General features: G+C 46.9%; 1 pseudogene across 1 annotated transcript in view; it reads left to right on the forward strand.

The window, feature by feature from the left end:
* Positions 1 to 18,519, forward strand: part of LOC144148603 (condensin-2 complex subunit H2-like) — a 70,333-nt pseudogene extending 51,814 nt beyond the window's left edge. Inside the window, exons 15-17 of the transcript XR_013318010.1 lie at positions 5,371 to 5,523; positions 8,280 to 8,453; positions 13,051 to 18,519. The product of XR_013318010.1 is annotated as a condensin-2 complex subunit H2-like (transcript). The remainder of the gene's footprint in view (positions 1 to 5,370; positions 5,524 to 8,279; positions 8,454 to 13,050) is intronic.
* The last annotated feature ends 4,348 nt before the right edge of the window (positions 18,520 to 22,867 follow it).

Below are 22,867 nucleotides of genomic sequence, written 5' to 3' on the forward strand. Positions count from 1 at the left end.
ATGCAACAACATGAAAGGCAACCTTGGTATGCGGAGAACCTGGTCCCTTTTGAGATTCCTCCTGGACCCCACTCGCACAAAAACAGAGCAAGGTAATCGGCTCACAGCGATCATACAAAAATTCCCTGGTACAAACCAGGAACTAATGGATAGAGCTTGCTCCTTATATATTCCCACGGGAGATTCTCGGCCACTTCCACCATATCATGGATCACCTAATCATAACCTAGATTCCACCATCACGGAGGCGGAAGTGCGCAGCGCTCTTCTGGCTATTCGCCCATGCTCGGCACCGGGGCCAGACGGTGTAACCAACAAAATGCTGCGCAACCTGGACGATCCCTCAATATCGGCTCTCACGCGATACTTCAATTATTTTTGGGAACGCGGGACACTTCCTTCCGAATGGAAACATGCCAAGGTCACGCTTATCCCAAAACCTGGAAAGCCCCTTACTATAGATCATCTCCGACCCATATCTCTAACTTCATGTGTTGGTAAGGTCCTGGAGCATATCATTCTCGCCCGCCTAACGCTTCACCTGAATTCCACAAGCGCTCTTCCACACTCGATGATTGGCTTCCGCCCTGGACTTTCTACTCAAGATGTCCTTCTGCAACTTTCCCGTGAGGTAATCAACCCTGCAACCCGACTCGATACTGCTGCGATTCTTGCGTTGGATCTCACCAAAGCATTTGATCGAGTCACCCACAGCGCCATCTTGCGTGGCTTGGAAACAATATCCCCTGGAGAGCGCGTGTACAACTACGTGCGTAACTTTCTAACGGCGCGTACAGCGTTCGTTCAAATAGGGGACATTAAATCTGACGTGCTGACTCTCTCTTCCGTAGGGACTCCACAAGGGGCCGTTCTTTCTCCTCTATTATTTAATTTGGCTCTCCTCAACATTCCGAAAGAGCTTGAAAAGATTCCGCAACTTCATTTTAGCCTATACGCGGATGATATAACGTTATGGGTCACTGGTGGTAGCGACGCATTCATTGAACACACATTGCAGCAAGGCGCACGTGTCGTGAATGAGGAAGCACAGTCTGCGGGCCTGGAGTGCTCTCCCGCAAAATCGGAGCTTCTCCTCCTACCAGCCAAACCGACCTCTCAAAATTCTCCCGACATCAAAATTTACCTGAATGAACATTTGATCCCAGAGGTGCGCACCCTCAAAGTCCTCGGTCTTATCATGCAGCATAATCGCAGCAACACAAAATTTATCTCGCAATTGAGCTCACACGTTAATCAGACAATCGGACTCATCCGACGAATCACAGGACGCCACCATGGTCTCAAGGAGGCTGAGAGAATCAGGCTTATCCAAGCCTTTATCATTAGTCGTATAACATATTCTCTCCCCTACCTTCGTGTTTCGAACGCTGAAATTAACAAAATTAATTGTCTCATCAGAAAGGCATATAAAGCTGCACTACAAATTCCTCAGAGTTCATCCACTGCCAGACTTGAGTGCCTCGGGGTTCATAATACTGCCCAGGAGCTGGTCGAGGCACACCATATCAATCAGCTCCGTCGCCTCTCAACTACGTCCACTGGACAGCATATACTGGTCCGACTTGGTATCAGGGCCCCAGTCTGTTCCGAACCGGCTATTCCTATCCCCCAACGTATCCGCGACTGCCTCCGCGTCCGCCCTCTTCCGAGGAACATGCACCCTACCTACCACAGAGGTAGAAGGGAGCAACGGGCACGGGCGCTGGCCAAAACATTTCCCACCAAACCTGACGTTATGTATGTGGATGCGGCAGAATACCGCCATCACGACGCCTTTGCCCTCGCCGTAATTAATAGCCCGAATGACCCCCCTGTTACCTCTCTATCCGTACGCACAACCACCCCTGCAGCGGCAGAGGAGGCGGCAATAGCGCTCGCACTAACAACCCGGCCGACACCTACAATTATAATCACCGATTCGAAAACGGCCATCCAAAACCTCGCCCGCGGGTACATATCATCCGTGGCGTCCAAAATTCTCCTTCGAAATCCCCCGTCCTCCCTGGTACACATCGTCTGGACCCCGGCGCACACTGGTTTGGGGGGCAATGAGGCAGCGCACAATGCAGCACGAGGATTGACCATCCGTGCCGGTGCCAGCCTCGTCCCCTACCACGGCGCCAGGTCAGCCAGGGATCAGTTAATCACGTACCACGATATAACCACGCATTACCGCCTCTCCCGCCGTCGGTACCCTCCTGCCCACCCTGAGCTAACCAACCATCAGGAGCGCTTATGGCGACTCCTGCAGACAAACTCTTTGGCCTGCCGAGCACTACTGCATCGCATTCACCCCTCGCAATTCCCCTCGCCAAACTGTCCACTCTGTGGGGACCCAGCCACACTGGTCCACTCTATGTGGGCCTGCCCTCAAGATCCCTTTCCCTCCATAGTTAGTGACGAGCAGTGGGAGGGAGCGCTGGGCAGCTCGGACCCAGAGGTCCAGATACTTCTGGTCACCCGCGCTGACAACGTCGCCGCCGGCCTCAAACCGACGGCCACACCGCTCCCGTGAACCCGGTTAAGGCTCAATAAAGTGATTTCTCTCTCTCTCTCCCTGCTATGTTATGGCGCTCCCAGCACACACATAAACATCGTCGCTGTTACCTCTCATCTTATTCATCTTCGCTTCTTAGAGTAATTTTACACCCACATATACACTATTTTTATCAAGTACATCACAATCATCGCCATGGCATTTTAACAAATGTGACAAAACAAACATTGTCTTGGCGCTCTTTGGCCTCAGACGCCCTTGCGCCAATAAAATATACATAGTAGTAGCAGAACAGCTTTTCCATAAACCACATACATGCACCCGAGTGTATGTTATCTTCAGACCATTTTTCATTCTAGTATCATACTTGTTTTACAAATCAGTGATTTAGCGGTGGAGTTGAGGTGCCTTTTTAATCCTGTGTGAATTCAAAACAAACTCTCTACCTGGCACAAACTTCACTATGCCCATGCAAGCTATTGCACTGCAATCGCAATTTTGCCCACCTCAGAAATATTGCTCTGTATTTGCACTTGACGCGTCACTATGGTTGAAAATTAGGAGACGGTGATCCTTAACTCTTTCGTTACCGCAGGAAAATTGACCAATTTTTAGGAATCCAAACAAAAAATTTTTCTACTACAAAAATTATTTAAGCACTAGTTACAGGAACACCATATCCAGATTATTTACGGCCTTCCAATGACACCAGTTTTAAATGATTTCATATATCATAGTTGCGAAAAAAGGTATTAAATCAGTTTTTTTTTTTTCAAGTTGTCGAAGTAAATGACAAAACCAAACCACCAATAGTAGAAAAAATTTCGAATACACATTTTGTAAGGAAACATTTCAAATATATGTCCGAAAGAAATTGACTTCTGCAGAACAGTTTGTCAGATATTAAAACAAATATTAGCACGCGTGGTGCTCATGCTATGCGGTGAAGCCCAGTTTACATTTCAAAATATCGAATTTTGGTGTGTTCCATGGAAGCAATCTGGTGGTTTCACAATGTATCAGAGGCACCGATTTGCCCCCACATAACGTAAAAACATCTTGTCAATGACTGGCTTTGGATTTATGGCCAGCACAGTATTCGAGACAAGCATGCCATGCGGAAAAACATGCATGAAGTTGAAAATGAAACTCCGTGGTTGATGCTTGTTGACGTTCGCTGTCAGTTATCTCTCTAAGCATAAACTTGCCTTTTATTATCATTTTCTGAATTGCTATTGTGGCCTTGCTTGCAGGATTGAGGTTCGATGCGGTAGAACCGTGCCCTGCAAACTTCTGTAATAAGTGCTTAACCAACTTTTGTGCAGAAAAAATTTTTCTTGGATCCCTAAAAATTGGCCAATTTTCTCCCGGTAACGAAAGAGTTAACTATCACCGTTTCCTAATTTTCAACCATTGTTACGCTTCAAGTGCAAATATTGACCGATATTTCTGAGGTGGCAAAAAAATTGCGATTTCACTGCAATAGCTTGCATGGGCATAGTGGAGTTTGTGCCAGGTAAAAACGATCAACACTGCAAGTTTCCTGCAATGCAGTGCCACCTGGCATTTTTGAAATGAAACAGTACAAAACTTATTGGAAATTCTGTCAAAACGTATTGAAGACTCCGTCCGAATGGATGGTTCAAATAAGGGGCAATACTAGACCTTCAGAGATACCCTTGTATGGAAACGAAACTGCAGGCGAATAGCGGGCGGTGTATATGACCGGTTTGAAGCCCTCTCCTTTTCGTAAGTGATATCTGGCGACTGGGTGTGATCTTTTGACTTGCATGGGAAGTTTTTATTGCAGAAATTTGGTTAGGGCCTGCTCAAATCAGGAGCGGCATGCTTTTATCGAGGTTCAGTAACGGACGCTTTTAAGGCACCATGGCTACTAGGCTTGAAGTTGGGTAACTGCGTAGTCGGGCCGAATATAAATTTCCCGAATCAGAAACAAACCAAAACTATTTTAAACTGTTTGTGAATGCTCCTGTGGTGAGTAGAACTACAACACAACTTAAAACAACGTGTAAAAAAGAGGTAAAACTGATTGAAATCATAAAGTAACTTTGCAAACAGGTACTGCTTGATATTTTCAGCCACTTTCAGGGGTTATTACTGTCAGAGGGGAAACCTCACGATTGAAAATCATCTTCTGATTTATTATTTGTGCCCTAACAAAACCAAACGATGATGCAAAGTAATTACGAGTGGGGCGCATTCTTCTTTGGTAGCAGTTGCACGCACCTTTTCCACACCCAGGTATTGAAATGCATGCCAAAGATCACGTTTTTGTTGCATAAATGAAATGAAAACAACTGATTTTGAAACGTCATTTTCTGAGCTAACTCCAAATTGCTCTATTTGTTCCTGAAACGCCTGGAACGCTGTGAAAAGGGGCTCCCAAGCTATCGTTCAAATAAAACTATTTTGAATAGGTGCAGTAACAAAAGAGTTAACCAGCGATTCTGTTGTGCCACTTGCTGTACGCCCAGTGCTTGAAGTGATTTACAGGCAGTGTTAGTGAGTGGGAGCGAACAATAGAGTGGAGTGGCATTGCTTTGCTGCCATCCTTGAGGAGCGAAATGAACCACAAAAGCAGCAGTGGGGAATCTTGTAGTCATGCCAGTGATAACAGTTGCAAGTAAGATAGTGTGGGTTTGCATTTGTATGAATACAGAATACAGCCATGCCCTTGTTGTCCCATTGTATGTTTTACTAATTCCCCCTTCTCCCCCCTCCCCCATTATGTGTTTGTGGTCTTTGCGAGCAGCAGCTTCTTGTTTACCCCTGCCCCTCCGTTCCTCTCATTGGTTGCAAGTAGTGAGATGGCGTTGCTGGTGTGCTTGCAGGAGCGGGAGAGCTTCAACATCCGTGCCTACTGTAACCGTGTGCTGGACAGTTTCTCGGACGCACCGTCCAAGCAGACCCTCCCCTTCCGCTCCATCTGCAGGGGCAAGCCCGTCTGGGAGGTGCCACGCTACTTTGCCTCCACACTACAGCTGGTCAGTGCCAGCGCTCTGCCCGGCGTAGTTAATCACCCTACACTTTGTGAAAGCGTTTGGACATCAACAGCCTGTTGTGAGAATGGGGTGTCACTGCTTGGTGCTGTGCAGAACAGTGCTAGCTAGATGCAGCACTGTCAGGAAAAAGGAATGAAAAGTGGCTTGGCTGTCCAAAGAGTAAAACCTTGATCCTTCCATCCGCGGGCCTTGTCACCACCAGCAAGCATACAATCGCTGTTCCTGTACTAATCTGGGAAGTGCTACGCAAGCACTGGTTTATTTCTAGTGGCCCGATTTCTGCGTTCACACGGGTTGTTATGCTGTGGCCGAAAAGTGCTTGTCTAAGAGCACTGCAAAAATTGGGTAGCAAAACTTGTCTTTAGAAGGAAAGGTTGTCACCTGTGATTGGGGGAGATGGGAGCATCTAACTTCCTAAAACACTGGTTTGCACTGCACCGATCTTGTTCAGGTACTGCTTCGCTGAGGAATTTCTTGCGGGCCAAGATTAGTGACCCGGTGTTTCTGCTTGCAGAAAGAGGGAAACATTCTCATGGATGGCATTCAGGGCTGTTTAGTAGCCTTTGTGTGAAATGCTTCGCCTTTTGGGCAGCAACCATTCTCTATTGCATACACTTGGTGTGTAAAAACGGAGACAGTGTACAGCGTAGAAACTGCATGAGGATGTGGAACACAGAGGAGAGCTGATACTGGGCAGTTAGGCTGAAGGACAAAGCCCTGCACTCAAGTTCTTTTTTTTTCTTAGCATTATGGTTTACAAAATAAATGGCAGTCTTAGAGGCAGTCATTTCTATCCAGCATGACTGCCGAATCTCTGATTATACTTTATGAACTTGGTGCATATATTTTCCCCAAATAAGCAAGAATTTGTAAATATACTGACTCATTCGAGGTTTTTGCAAGAAGAGTGTAAGCCAACAAATGCAAACATTTTTCATTGTTGCATGCCGTAGTTTATCCAGTGCCTTAAAATGAAGGAATTTTACGCATTTTCTCAATGATTTTTCCAACGTACCACAGCCGCATGTGTCTTTGAAGAGGTGACATCCCTTACACGGTTGAGACAGCTGCGCATATTGCGCAGTTTTGATAAAAATTTGTTTTCCTGTGCCAGGCTGCTCCAAGAGCTTGAAAATTGGACAAATTGCGCCAAACTGCTCCAAAACAGTGAGAGCCAAGGATTTGAAAGCTCGCGTCAGTTTCACTGGGAAAAAGTATTTTCTGGCGGCATAATTTTTCAACACCCCCAAGGTGATGTTGTTCGTAAAAGTTTGATTTAGTGATCAATCAATAAAAAACGCATAAAATTGTCCCCGAAACAGTTTTTTCGAAAGTCACAATGTCGGGTTCAATGCCGTACCTTTTGCCTTTTGCCGTACCTTTAACAATGCCTTTCAATGCCGTACCTTTTGAAAGCCCATCGAAACCCATTGCAAAGTCCTGTGTAAAAATACTAATGTTTACTGAGGCGACAAAACTTGTTCAAGTTGATGAAAAAACGGCCATTTCCGGAGCGCCGTATCTCCGGAACAACATCACGGGCACGGACATCTTGGTGTGGTGAAGGTTGGAAAACATGGCCGGCGGGCGAAGCAGTTGCTCGTGGTACAGGCTAGTTCACTCTAGGTCAAGCAGAGCGCTATTCGAAGGTTTCTACTGTGGTTTTGGCTATGGGGGTGGTTACATTTAGCTGTTTGATGTGTTACGGGAAGTTGCGCCACTCGAAAGACGGAGTTCATCAAAAACATCATGCCCGCGAATTCACCGTGTTTCGGCCTTGAGTGTGAGGCGCGGTGCGTGCCTGAAGTGAACTTTTGGACTTATTGAGGTGTTATAAAACGCTGAGTTATTGCGGCCTTTGACAGCGAGCTTACGAGCGGCGGAAATTGGACGGTCGACACTGCAGAAGGGTCGGCGCAGGCTACATCGCCGCAAAATGTTGGAGCAGTGTCCGGTAGCGGGACGGGCTGTTATTACGGGCTAGTAGTAATGATTCATCTATCTGCCATGAAATTTAATTCCAAAAGGGAGGTTGGTAAACATACCAACGTTACTCAAATTACGATCGTAGTGAACGTGACCTTAGGGACTGAAATGGGAAAGCTGGTGGGGTTGACGACTGTCACCTCGCTTTGCGCAACTTTTGCCGTGGCTCTACACTTGTGCTTAAAGCCGAGTCTGGGATTACACAAATAATAATTTACGCATTCGCATGATAATAAAAATCTCTTACGATTGCTTAGTTTTTCAATTCGATATTTTCAACGGCACTGCACGCTATCTATGTGTAAAGCCTAAGAGTTTAAAAATGGTTTGTAAAAAGGAAGTGCAGTTCATACCTTGCGATACTCTTGTACAACAAACTTTCTCGAAAGGCTATTTTGGTGTTATTTACGTTCAAAACTGATTAAAAAGTCCACTCTTCGCCCCCCCCCCCCCCCCCTGATTTGCCTAAAATTTGTTTTTTTTAGGCACATAAGGTGACATAATAAAAGTCGTTAACTGATCCCCATCAAGGTTTTTCTGCTCGAAAATCAAGATTTTGCTGCTCCAAAAACTGCTCCCAAATCTCATTCAGCTGTCTCACCCCTGCCGACCCTGCATATGGATGCATGGTCTGAAAGTGGAAATAAGCCATAAAATTTTCTTGAAATCCAACACTTGTTAGTTGTAAAACTTTGCTATTCGGATACTTACCTCTTCACTTTTTGTGACTTGTTGTCTGACCCGCTTTCCAGGCAAACAACTCCAACGTGCAGCTGGAAACAGACGGCATCATAGAGCAAGGAATGGACACACTGCAGCTTACCCTGCTTTCGCGGAAGCAGCACTTCCAGGAGCTGGAGGAGTTTGGCGACAGCAGCACCGTCATGGGCACGCCTCCCTCCCAGCCGGCCAGGCAACGCAAACAGGTGGGTGCGGGGGTTCAGGCATCCTTGCGTTTCTCACAGTTTGCCCGTGATGAGAAGAGGTGTAAGTAAGGGTCGTGTGGTTTTCGCGTTACAACTGATGTGAGCGCAGTAAACTGGTTCTGAGTACCATACTTGCCCACGATAGTAACCCGCAATAAAGTTTGCTTATGGAAATTCGAAAAATAATTTGACACCGAACCTACCACACTGATATAAAGAACATGACACCACGTACCTGGCAGAAGGTACTTTATTTGACGTACGCAACTGCGGCACTAAGAATTCCTTGTGCTTCTAAAGATGCTTATCCAGTTTCCTGAGAGAATTAAAACTAAAGCCAGGAACATTGAAAGACAATTTGTACGCGATTGTAACGCGCAGGCAAATTGCAAGGGTAGTTTTAACGGAATACGGTGGTGCGCGTTAGAACCTTGCAAATACGGTAAGCACTTTCAAAATGGAAAATAGCCCGGGCCTATCATTGTGTTACATTAGTACTGTCCCTAAACTGCACGTACAATTTTGTGTTGCCACTCCTACTTCCAAAATGAACAGGCTGTACAACTTCCTGTTAATGGTGTATAAAAAGCCACCATGCCTTTGGAGGCTGTACAAGCATACTACAGTCAAATCCCACTATAGTGAAATTGACGGTACGAGCAAAAATTTAGTTGAAGTGGGAAATTCGTGGAGGGGAAATCTGTCCCAACACACCGCAGAAGGGCAAGAAAAATGGCCCCATGTATTATCCGAATCATTGACTGCATAATGCAGTGTTCTGAAAAAGTAGTGACGTGCAATTATATCATGTTTATGCACATAGCAAACGTACAAATTGCATCTGTAGTTTATCCGACATAAAGAGCGCGTTACCAGGTAAGAAATGAAGTTGCTAAACTAATTGCGGTACGAGGCATGTCTACTGAGCTGATTACTTGAGGATAGCTGAAGTCCCCCTCTCACTTGTAGCAGCAGCGGAGCGCATTATCTCTTCTGACAGCCACATCGTTGTCACCAGCAAACAATGGTGTGCATGAAGAGCTTGTTTTTGTTTATGGGTGGTGGTGTGGGTGCACGATGCATGTTTTCAATGAAACTAATTAGCGCCCCGAATGAACAAAAAGCTACAGATGGCTGGTGTTATGCTTATATTACCATAAAATAAGTGTTAAAACCCAGCCCCTATGAGTGAAAATTTTGTTGGAGCGTAAACAAGCCAGACAAATGGTTCATTGTCATGAGGACTTTGTTGCATTGAATTCTATCGCTAGCTGACGAAGCATTGGGAATATTTCGTTGAGACGGAAGTTTTGTTGAAGCGAAAGTGAATTTTGTTCAAGCGGCATTTTCGTTGAAGCGGGGTTTGACTGTATCTGTGTCTCCTAGAAGAGTTGTGACCAAGTACGCTGCGGAACTCTGCCATTGCCTTGCTGGGCCTGTGGCATGGGTAACAGGTAGGGACGCACTAGAGCAAACGCATTTTCAGCGAGGGCTTGACACATGGAAGCTACATCTTTCACCCATGCCACTTCATCGCTGGCTGTGCCTTTTGTTGGCACTCTTGATGGTTGTCTGTAAATGACTTAGCATTCTTTTGGCTACAAGACAGCGTGGCTCGTAGCCAAGCCCAACCATAGGCCACCCTGTATCCTTTTACCCCTGGACATAACAGACTGCAGGTTCCTCCAGAGGAGGCTGTAACTGTGCTGGAGTACCCCACGCTATTGCAGTGGCTACAGTTTTGTGAGCTGCAGTGTCTTGTAGTCAAGAGGATGCAGGTCAATCCAATTTAACTTGAAGTGACGGAGTGGCTTCGGCAATGGGTTCTTGTGTCCAAAAGTGCACTGGCTCCAGTTCGTTTCAGTGTTGTTTACTTGAAAGGAAGCAACATCTGAAAGTGCACATTTGCCCATCTGCGATGCGTATATCGTCAGAAAGACTCGCACACGCAGTCGATTTGGATGGTGGCAGATCTCTATTGCTCTCTGGTTCTTAAAAAATTTAGCTTTGTTCATGAGCGAAGTAACAACCCTTGTTCAAACCTTGCAAGAGCTGGTCACCTTATTTTTATTTTTCTTGTTACACACCGTGTAACTTCCACGACAGCAACTATAAAAAATCATTAAATGTGCCTCGACTGGTAATGAAGTGGTAATACAGTTACACCTCGATATAACAAAGTCGTACTTGGGGGCGGAAATTTCGTTAAATCCAGAATTTCGTAAAATCGAGGTTGTGATTTTACAGTTTATTTAACCAGTTATTGAGGTTTCAAAACCTTGCCCATCACCCAGAAACAACTGCTATATAGTTACCACTCTACTTAAAGTGAAATTTGTACTAAAAATTGTGTGAATTAAGAGTTTCAACACTTAAGCAATGGAATTCGAATAGCCGACGGTAGTTCATGTGTCGTCGTAAAACCGGTGCTTTTTCCGCAACGCCTCATTAAAAATAACAAACTAGTTTTACTTTTTTTTCTTTTTTTCATTTCGGTCACTACTAAATGCTGTTAGTCAATTGAACCCGCGTCCAAGCCCTGTGAACTTCACCCCGGCGAGGTGCTGGTTCTAAGTTAGGCCGCTTTTCGTCCATTCAGTGGTAGGCTTAGGCGCGGCGTTGAGGGGTGCGGTGGGCCAACAGTGGCAGCGTGCTATGAAACTTCCGACAGACTTTTTTCACGTAGAAAGGCTCTGCAGTGTGGCCGCGTGATGCAACCACGACACTCGAGATAAAGCCATGATTGTGAATTGAGCGGGGTACACGCGGACCGCTTGTGTGGAGCAGCGCTTACGTGCACCCGCTAAAGCGGAAAGCTTACATTAAATATCGTCCGGCCAAATTCGATTAAGCAGTTACTTTTATGCCCACTGAGCCCTGAAGAAACCGATTTCTCTGCATCGCAGCTGTCTAACGAACACGGGTGAAACGATGATGACCACGTTCAAAGAGAGCAATTTATTGCCACCAGCACTCGATCTTCAAGCCGTAGTGAGGAAGTCCGTAAGCAAAACATTTGCGGGCGCCTGCGTGCCTCCGCAGAACGTCGATGGCATCCATCACTTCAGTGGCCGTCGGTTTCACCGACACTTCCTCAGGCTCTTGTTCGGAACACTTATCTTTCCCTTGGAGTGCTCATGCTGCTTACAAGACTCACCAAATGATGCACGAACAAAATAACAATGTGGTTATCAGCGAGCACAACCTAAAGAAGCAGCACTGTAAACTAGGACGCGTAGAAAAAAAGCTTGAAGTAGGCTTCAGCAGCCTAAGCATAGAGGGCGCTCGCGTAGGCAACAATGGAGATGTCAAAATGGTGGCCGCACTATTAAACCGTGTGTGACCGCTAGCTGTTTAAGCAGCTTCTTTCATCACTTTTAATTGTCAACCGCAGATTTCACCGCTTTTCTTTCATTTTAGCCGTTTAAGAGTTACTGCGAGTAGCAAATATTTTCAATGTAGGCTATGAAAGGCAAAATATAACATGCCTCGACCGGAATTTCGTTCTTCCTTTCTTGCCATGGCTTCGTTAAATCGGGCGCACCGCACAAAATTACATCGTAAAATTGAGATAAAAATACAGGCATTTAGCTAAATTTTGATAGAAAACTTGAAAAAATTAGCTATATCGCAAATTTTATTAAATATAGGTTCGTTATATCGATGTTCAACTGTATCATGCTTATGCCCAGTTTGCTTACGAAAAATTCATGTCTCTCAACTGATCCTATTTTATCTCCTCTTTGCAGGTAACATTAGCTTATTTTTCACAAGGTAAAAGTGAAAAGACAAGACGAAAAAGAAAGGGAACATAACAAGCACATCGCTCATTCCCTTCCTTCATCCTGTCATCCTTGTGCTGTTTAATTATGAGTCTCAAACCTGCTTCCATAGTCAGCATACATAGTTGCAGCGTCTTGTGAAGGAGAATGAGGCCGCCGGTGTTCATTGTAAAGTAGGTTGTGTTTGTTATGAAAGGTTGGGCCGACCCGGCAGAGAAGGATCAGGCGATTTGGAAATATAGTCACGGGACAGATACATGAGAGAGTACAGAAATGAAAATGAAAGCAAAATAATCAGTGCAGCCCCTACGAAAAGAGGTCCTAGACACCAATATGCAGGCCCACATTGTGGTCGAGCTTGTGATGCTAGTGGAGGGCGTCGGCGGTCTTGCTGTTGGGGCTGTCGTGGCCGAGAGAAGGAGTGGCTGTGTGGCCTGTGCGCTCGCAAGCTGTGTTGCCGAAGCTGTAGGAACGTTGTTGACAACCTTGAAGGCCAGAAGCAGGACGTGGCTCAGCTGTGCGATCTCCCAGGTGTTGACATCCAGCTGAGAACTCGCCAAGCACCTCGTTCATCCTGCCTCAGTTTTCCACACCTGTTCTGCCTTGTCCCCTCTTCTTCCTCCTCTTTCTCCACGTGCTCCTCCCCTACCACGGCCCGTGCACCTCGTCCTCTTCGTATCTTTTGTTCCTTAAAAGGGGCCTCCTCACGTCGGTTATTAAAACTGCCTGCACCGTCGCACTTTTCATACACCAGCCTGCAGTTTTTTCACGTCAGAATAACGTGGCTTTCTCATTTCTCTGCACCGGTTTTCCAGGCCCGGAAGCGTGTGACCTTCTGCTCGCATCCGGAGGACCCCGGTGACGTGTTGCGTGAGAACCCCGTGGTCCCGGACCCCGACGTCTGAGTGGACCAGCGGCTTCCGCCGGCCGCGCGGTCAACAACGGCGCCGTTTTGGCCAACTCGACGTAGGCCTTTACGTAGGCATCGACGCCCCTGCTTCGTCCCTCAAGCACCGAAGAATGTGGTTTATGAATTCGGGATTCATGTTGTTCAGAAAATAAGTCGGCCTTGGGGCAACGGCCGAAACGTAGGTACTGCAGCTGGTGATCTCAAGCATCGCCAAACCTAAGCGATGTCTTACGAAGTATACAGTCTAGGCACGCAAAGCTTTATAGGACAACTCTTATTAGAGCACAATTTTTTATAATTCATTATTTTATTCCTGATAATTATTGAACATTGCATTCCAAGCTATCATTCATCCTTTCAGCTGTGTTTTATGCAGTTTTTAATTTTTAACTTTGAACTACAAATTGTTTTTACATCAACGGTTCACCTCAGGTAGGGTACTTGCTTCTTTAAATTTGCCTGTCGTTTGCAAGCTTTTAGTGAAAGTATGACGATTTTCTGGTGTCAGGAATGGATTGCACGCATATTTCAACCCCTCGAATACCAGTACTAATTAATGCTGCTAAAGAAAGTGTACGGCCAGGATTATGATGCCACAAGAGGCACTCGTGCATCTGAGAAAGCTTATTTTTCCACCCCGTAAAGTTGATAACCTTTTTCAACATGGAGAAGCCAGACTCTTGGCCTGGACAGAAAAAATGATTCTTGGGTTGGGATGCCAGCCGCCCTACCCGAAACCAGTGGCTTCGGGAACCGCTTCTGTGGGAAACACTTCGTTCGTCAGTGGGCTGCCAGCATCAGCAAGCACCGCCATGAATTTGAAGAAAAGCCTTGCAAGTGGGAACGTTTGAGGGACTCTTGGACATCATTCGGTATTGTCTTGTTGTCACTGCTGCCGCTGCCATGTTGCGGGTGAACTGCTACTTTTCCTCCAGTAGGGTGCGGACAACTTGCCCACGGCTCCATCTCTTCACGCCCAGGAGACATTGTTAAGAGTGCGCAAAGTTGAGGTTTCCTTTTTTTCTTCTCTCTCATACTGTCTGTCGCTGTATTTGTAGTCTTGTCCGACTTAGTTACCTCGACACAGGTCAGTCGAAAGAGCGAAGTCCCTATTCGCCAGGCAGGAAATGGAAGGCATAATTTTTGGGGGGCATGGAAAAAAAATTAGAGGTAGGGCTGTTGAAATTTAATCGTTTTAATATGTTGCGTTCGTTTTAGCGGGCTTGTGAAACTGGAATTAAAGGGGCCATGAAGACGATACAAGTTGAGTTCATTACAAAGGCTATTTTGGCCCAGTCACAACAATACCAATTTTATTGCTGACTTCAAACAAATTACAGTGATATTAAAGAAAACACATTCGACAGTGGCGATTCCACAGCCACTGTCAGGAGACTTTTCTATAACGTCACAGAATTTTGTTTGTGTGATTGATGGCTGCCTTACCTAACCAACTGCCAAAAAACATGACTGGGTGACCGTAGTGGGGCCTCTAGGTTCACTCGATCGTATCAGTTGAATTGTAACGTGCGGTTAACACATTTAAGAGTGGTTTTAGTGCCAGTCTATACGGCGTCACTACTGCCCACATTTCGTCGCTGCGGCGCGACTTTTGTTTTTCTATATTGCGTTTTTTTTTTTGCTAAAAAAACGTCTTTCGCTGCTGAAACAAGGCCGTGTGAGCTACCAAAGCCCAGTTCTTTCAAATAGAACTAAGTTTTATTTTGTGTTCATGTCCTTTGTGTCCACGCAATGTCGCTCATTATGAGCTCACAAGTGTGTTAGGTCGGATAGTTTGTGTAGCCTAAACAACTTGTGTGGTCAAAAACTGATCGCTATATTTTGTACTATGCGTAATTTCAGAACGATTTGTTTCGCTTTTTGCTACAGTTGCTTCATATTTAACTGACGAGTTGCACTTTGTGCTCACACAAGTAGCCCAAAAGGCGAAGGAGGGATAAGGCTGCTTTTATGAGCTTTTGCTTATCTCCTTCCTGGAATGTTAGAATTCTGAAGACCTTTTGAAAGGAGAAAATTTTTCATTGAAGAGTAAACTTGTATATGCAGTTCAGTAATTATTGTATGTATATATTTTTTTGGCTGCCTAAAATTCATCATTTCATGGGTTTGATGTTAAGGAGCACTGACACGAAAATTTTATGTTACACTTTTATTGCTTTTATCGATGCTTAATGGTCTGGCCAACCTCAAACAGCACTTCAAATGCTTCAGCGCGCGATAGTTAATTACATTGAACGGCCTGAAAATCGTTTCTTTCAAATTCCCGCGCTTTCGTCCCGAACGGCGCATATGACAGCCTCCCGGTTACCTCACCGCTTTGTGCGGACGTCACCGGCGCCCGCTTGAGAGGGTGTTGCGCCCGCTCGCCGCTCGTGGGGCCGCGCGTGTGAAGTGACGTCACGAGTTTTTGACGAGCGCTGTCGCGTCACTTCTTTTTCCTCTCCTGGAGTGATGTCACGCTGATGTCCATTTGCTGAGTGCCGCTCCGCGCGCTGCTCCGTCGGCGCGATAAACGAGGTCCAATTAAACTATGTTCTTCGCGTCGCAGGCCGCTCATATTTCAGCCAGGGTACTCTGTTGAGTGAAAGAAGCGAACTGTGCAATAATATTAACGCCGAAAATTGGTGTCAGTGCTCCTTTAAATCACAACTGATGTTTTGTTGTGCGCAACATCTTAATTTCAGCCTGTAATATTTTCCACCCAACATTTACGGTAGTCATGGAGTTTTATGCCGAGTAAATCATCAGGCAACTTGGTTTTTCACGTGGTCTTTGTCAAAGCTGATCGACAAAGCAAAAGCAAGAGTGTTTGTGACAAGGTGGCAAAGTGCATTTCCTGTGTGCTCTCGATGCAGTTATCTTAAGTGACTTCCATGACTGGTGTAGACACACTTATCTTTATTATCATACGTACCATTTGTGTGTTAACCTTCCTGTATTTAAAAACCTTTTTGGGGGGGCACCATTGGTCAATGCCTCTAGCCTTTTTTTGTAAATTTATTTTGAAACAAGAGGCAACTTTTTCCTACAAACGTTGTATTCAGCACAAACCCGCTGCTACATCAGCTTTTACACTTACCATAGCCTAGACAAGCAGCATTGGTTGGGCTCAGGGGCATCTGTTGTTAATTTCCAGCTCTGTAACGTGTTTTTAACGGTGTACGCTTGCTATCATCCCCGATCATTGCACCATATTGCAAGTCTTTTGTAAATTCCGCTACACTTTGGTTAATTTTTAATATTTTGTGCTTGTCTTGCCTGATTCTGCAATGCGTAATATTTTGTGAACATTACCACAAACTTACCTTTTGGGAAAAACTGGCCAGAAGAAGATACGGAAAGTGACTGGCGTGGCAGGAATGTTGTAGTGCCTTAACCAGTGCAAATGTGGTTGAACGAAAGATACCTGAAGCTCCATCCAACCCTGATATCCCTAATGAAAATCTCGGGGGTTCTTGGTATTTGGTTTCTTCTTTGTAGCCTACCAGTTCTTTGAACTGAAAACTATTTGCATGATTCCAACGTGCCCCCGATCGTAATGCGCAGGGACGTTTTACGCCGATTCTAACCCACAGATGTGAAAGACATGACATCATGTACCCGGAAGAATGCATTTTATTTGACGCTCGCAACTGCAGCAGTAGGACCCTCTTGTGCTTCATGTCATAAACTTGCTTGTCCAGCTCCTGCTGGCATTAAAACTAAAGCAAGCGAGGAAAGAGCCGATTTTGGTTTTGTGCCCGATTGTATTGGGCCCGCATATTTCAAGGCTACTTTTATCGAGAAAAGGTGCGCGTTGGAATCGTGCATATATGGTACTCCTGATCTCCGAGGAAGATACAATGCTACCAAAGAGGTTAGCAGTTTTCGGAAGGAAGATATGGATGTGTGTACGCAAGGAAGGAAAACTAATGGGAAAAAAAAACTCAAGCACAGGGCTTAGCTAAGCTTAAGCAATGAGTGAGATGGCTTTGATGTTCACTTCAGTCTTCAAAATCATAGCTGTGACGAAGCGTGTCGTACCAGGATTTCTACTTTTCACATGTCGATTACTACTTGCAATCATCCACCGACCTTGTCAGTTGGCTCTGTTCATCCTCACCTATATTTAACTGAAGGGTGGCCGCATTTCCCAAATGTTGCGAATGTTTGTGTCTAACTAAGTACAGGTGTATTTATCACGGGCACAATGCAAATAGACACAATGCAAATAGATGCGTGCCTACAAACGTTAAAACTGTGATATGGTATAGGCAGCACACAGCGTTTTATTTTGCTGGAACCTTTCTAGTACACTGCAATTGTATGGTTGTAGGGACCAGTGTTGCTTTTGTGAATCCACGTCAAGATTTTTTCACATTCTTGCTCCATTCCCCAATTCGTGAACACATTTTTTGTCTATAATGTGACCCATGCCAAAACAGAATCTTGCGCATTATTGACGATAAAGGCATATTCGAACTCGTTCCCACCTCTTTTTTTTTTCCTTGTATGTTCACACAAAACAAGTTCTGCTGAAACAGCTTGTCGGCACTGGGCCGCTCCAATTCTCGGACGAAGCTGCGCAGTAGTGCCACAGTGTAACCATCGGCTTGTTTTCTTCCATACCTCAAGCTTCTACTCTGTACCACGTAATGTGAAAAAAATTGACTTTTATTCGCCTAATGAGAAAAAAAGTTATAGCTGTTCCACTCAATGTGAAAGCTGTCCGAAGTGCAGAGCAGTGATTCGCCATAATGGACTGTAGCGCCGTTATCCGTTCAGTGCTATACCGCCCAGTGCATTTCAAATTTCCACCCTTCGCAGTGCTCACGCGCCCCCTGCCTGAGACCGCGCCAGCGGGAGTTCTGTTCTTTGTGATTGCTTTTCCTCCCGCAAGTGCCGGCATTGTACTGCCACTTTTGTTTCCCTTACTATAGTAGAAAAACCCAACGAGCGTTCCTAACTAAATGAATGGGGGCACTGCCGGTTAATTACTTATATTTTGCCTCAAATGTACAGGCAGTTTTCTCTGTGCTAAACAACGGGGAGATGTAGGACAACCGCCAGAGGTTCACGAGTTTAGAGCGCTTATGACTATATATCCGTGAACCATGCATTTGGTTTGTTTTGCTTTCACCGCCCGGCTGCGCAGGTCTGTGTTATGTGTGCCAAAGGAAGCGCGTGTTCTATTCTTTCTTTCTATGCCGCATGTGCTATCTCTTCTGATAGGGAGAGCATTCCGAACTAACGTGAACAGCCTAGAATAGTCTTCCTTGTTCTGTATGTAAATTACGCTTCGAGAAACAGTCACGCCTACAGATAAAAAGCCTGCAAAGCAGACGCCGCGATATTCCATTCCACCCTCCAACACTCGCCGACGCACGTCAAATTGTTGACTGCTTCTTCATCACCTGTGTACTTTTTGATTGTTAGAGGAGCACAAGTTCGCTCCAATAAACGTGCTTTTCCTTCAAGACGACTGCCTCATCTTTGGCTTCGTGACATCTGGTGAAGGTGTGGGGTAGCACGGTGACCTGATCGTCGGCGATCCTTACAGCAGCACGGTTATCGGGGTTCGGCTTCGTGGAGTGATCGGAGGAAAACGTTATCGACTTGGTCTGCAGATCAATTATTGCACCGTTGTCCGTCAAAAAGCGCGTCATCCCTATTTCATATTTGCCGCGCTTTCGAGGCGCTTTTTTAAAGAAAGTGCTACGAGTTGTGCCGCGCCTCCGCCAGATGGCGCCACGGGTCCCGCGACCGAGAGAAAACGCAGTGAAACATCCCCCTCGCGAAAGGCACGATCAAATGCAGAGCATTTCCGGGGGCGCACGACGTTAAGTAGTTTGCGTTACGTTAATGTTCTTGCACTTGTGGCAACTGCTGACGAGAGAGCGCTCGTCAGCAGTAGTAATTTGAATGAGTCAACGATATAAGGCGCGTTCGTACAGTCCCATTCTGCGTCGGCTTTGTGGCGCAGTGGGTAGAGCACCATGTACATTGCGTTCCGCCCGCAGGGTCGAGGGATCGAAACCGAGCGCCGGAGAGTATTTTTTTATATAGTAGGGAGGGGTGCGGTGCGGACTACGGACGTCAACGCGGGTGACATCGTGAGTTACTGAAATGCTTTGCATTTAAAAAGTCCATTCCGAGAATTATGTCGCGGGAGCAGTTAGGCAAAATGACGAACTCAGCAGGGTACGTGGTGCCGCCTATGGTGACGCGTAATGTGCACGTTCCACTTGGCGTTACGAGATTGCCTCCTGCTGTGCGTATATGTGGCCCGACCCACCTTGTCGTAACTTTCTTCAACTTAGACGCGAATGAGCCGCTCATTACCGAGTATTCGGCGCCCGTGTCGATGAGAGCGACTACGTCAAAGCCGTCGATGGATAACAGGACGTCGGACGCCGCTTTCCTCGGTCTCTCTCGTCCACTTCAATGTGCCAGTAGCCAGTCTTCAGGTCCATAGGTGAGAGATACTTGGCATGACAGAGGTGGTCGAGGGCATCGTCGATTCGTGGAAGGGGGTACGTCCTTTGTGGTGATTTTGTTCAGTCGCCGGTAGTCAACGCAAAACCTTAACCCGTCTTTTTTCTTTACAAGCACGACGGCCGCAGCCCAGGGGCTTTTCGATGGCTGTATAATGTCGTCGCTTAGCATGTTGTCGACTTCCCGGATGGCTTCCCGCTCGTGTGAAGACACGCGGGACGGTGACTGTCGGGTCGGTCAGGCTCCATCTTCGGTTATAATTCGGTGCTTCGCTAGGGGTGTCTGACGTAATTTTGAACTTGACGAAAAACACTCGCTGTAGCGACGCAACAAATCCAATAATCTGTCCGGATGCTCTTGCGGCAGCACCGGGTTCCCGTCGAAACGATGCGGCAGCTTGGAAGCATCTGCGCGTGCGCATTCAAAGTTGGCGACCGCGATCACTTGACTTGCTTCTTCCGTTTCTTCGAAGAACGCAATTGCAGCGCCCTTGTTTAGATGCTGGTACTCCTACTCTTGGAACGAATTAAGAACGCAATTTTAGCGACGTTCACCACGGTTGAGCGAAAAGAGCGGGCCCAAGTGTTGCTGCAGACGCGGACACAACACCCTAACGAAGGAATTGTTGTATTCGTCGGAAAGATGAAGAGGCTTTTCAGGCGTGCTGACCCTTGCATGGCGGAAGAAAAGAAGTTACGCTGCTTAATACGCGGTGTGAAGGAAGAACTGTTTGCTGGACTTGTCCGTAATCCGCCCAAAACCATCGCCGGATTCGTTCCCGAAGCCAGCACAATTGAAAAGGCCCTCCAAATGCGTTCTAAGCAGTGCGACCGCAAATTTGTCGGTACGGCCAATGCGAACTACGTCGACACCATGCGGATTCCGGCACATAGCCTACGCGAGACTATCCGCGCAATAGTAAGTGAGGAGCTGCGGAAACTTCTCCCAACGCCACCGAAACCACAAGTCTCTTCTCTTACCGACGTCATTAGAGAAAAAGTGCAGCAAGCGCTGGAAACTTCTACGCCACCCGAAGCACCCCGCGAGCCACAAGCTATGACATATTCCGCGGCTGTTCGTCGACGCCGCCCTGCTCCAACAGGTTGTCAGGAGGCCCCGCCGTACCGCCGCCCACTGTCGCCCGCCCGACCCCCTGTACTCTGAAACCAGACGCTGAGGAAGACGGAAGTATGACGAACTCCCGATATTCGTCCTCTGCGCTACCACTGCGGAGAGGCCGACCACATCTACCGTCGCTGCCCATACAGGAGACTCGGACTGCGTGGTTTCTCCGTCGACGCACATCGCCCTCTCCCTGGCCAACAACCACGTGAGATCGATGGCTACCTACCTCAAGCCAGCCGTGGCCCACCCCATTTCAACCGTTCGCCATCGCCCTACTAATACGATTCACCGATCCGCCTTAGCAATGCTGACTTCGCACGTGGAACGTCCCCCAGCCCCCGCAGGGGAAACTAAAGGCAGCAACTTCTGGAGGTGAGGTTGCACAACGGCGGAAAAAAAACCCTCCAACGACGCAAGGGCGCGCCCAAGACCGTGATTTACGACATGTCCTCATACCGACGACCCGACGGAACCCTGACGAGACTCCCGAACACGACGACAGCTACACAGCGCGACGCGGACCCAACATGACAGAGACGGCCGCCTAGAAGACGACGACGACGCACAGTGCCCTACCGTCAACTTTTCTTTTCTAAATTTTGGGATCTAAAATAATATAGGTCACATCCTCATTAGGCACAAAACTTCTTGGGCAATCCCCCGCGTGGGTATGTGCCATGGTGGGAGGCAACCAACCAACCAACCAACAAGCCGAGATGCGACGCCGACTACGATGCTTGAGGAAGGCGGCCGACTACGATGCTTGACACCATGCTTCCGCACGTAGAAGACGACGACCTCAACGCCGACGTCCAAGGATACCTTCAGCGTGCGGAGGAGGCCCGCCAGCTCGCAGGAGTTCGTACAACAGACCAGCAGCTGGTGGATGCCAGCCGTTACAACCTCCGACGCCGAGATGCCGAGTACCACCCAGGGGGTCGTGTGTGGGTTTGGACTCGCATCCGATGACGCGGACTTACTGAGAAGCTTCTACGACGGTATTTCGGACCCTACGAGATTCTACGACGTGTTGGCCAACTTACCTACGAAGTGATCCCCGATGGTGATTCCGGCACATTACGAGGACGCAAGCGACCCGAAGTCGTCCACGTGGTTCGCTTAAAACCTTTCTTCGCACATGACGGACTTTTATTTTTTCTTTGTTTGGACTCTTGCTTATGTTAGCATCGGGTCAATGCACTCATAAAGGGGGGTAATGCCGCGAACTATGCATTGAGTTTGTTTTGCTTTCACCGCCCGGCGGCGCCGGTCTGTGTAATCTGTGTGCCAAGGGAAGCGCGTGTTCCATTCTTTCTTTCTATGCAGCATGTGTTATCTCTTCTGATAGGGAGAGCGTTCCGAACTAACGTGAACAGCCTAAAATAATCTTCTTTGTTCTGGATGTAAATTGACGGTTCGAGAAACAGTCGCGCCTAAAGATAAAAAGCCTGCAGAGCAGACGCCGCGACATTCCATTCCACTGTCCGACACTCCCCGACGCACATCAAATTGTTGACTGTTTCTTCACCACCTGTGTACTTTTTGAGTTGTTAGCGAAGCACGAGTTCGCTCCAATAAACGTGCTTTTCCTTCAAGACGACTGCCTCATCTTTGGCTTCGTGACAATATAAACCACTTGGCCAACTTGGCTCTCGAAGAGGCGGCGTCTCATACTCCCTGTAAATGTGTTCGACCCAGTGTGGTAGCTCTGTGTGTAAGTTATTGTGCTACTAAACACGAGGTCATGGGTCCCAGCCCCAAAGCCTACGTTTGCTTTTGACTCGTAAAACCATAAGTTGACGCATAAATGAGAAATGCTTCCATTCCAGGGAAACTTGAATTTGTAAGGATGGGGTTCATATTGCCTGCTTGCTTCCCTACTCCTACACAGTTATATCCTCACGGCTCACTTGAAGCAGGCAGAAGCGAACATTCGCTACGCCCGACTGATTTGAGAAACATGCAGTTCAGAAGGAACTGGAAATGGGCTATCACTGTTTAACCTGGTAAAACATTGAAGCACTTCACTTGAGTAATGGTGTTGCCATGGCTCTGTGCCTGCCTTGAACAAACCACAAGGTCAGGTTTAGGTTTGGCTAGAA

The sequence above is a fragment of the Haemaphysalis longicornis genome, unplaced genomic scaffold, assembly GCF_048455015.1.
Source record: "Haemaphysalis longicornis isolate Haplotype H1 unplaced genomic scaffold, Haemaphysalis longicornis Haplotype H1 scaffold_8, whole genome shotgun sequence".
NCBI lineage: Eukaryota > Metazoa > Arthropoda > Arachnida > Ixodida > Ixodidae > Haemaphysalis > Haemaphysalis longicornis.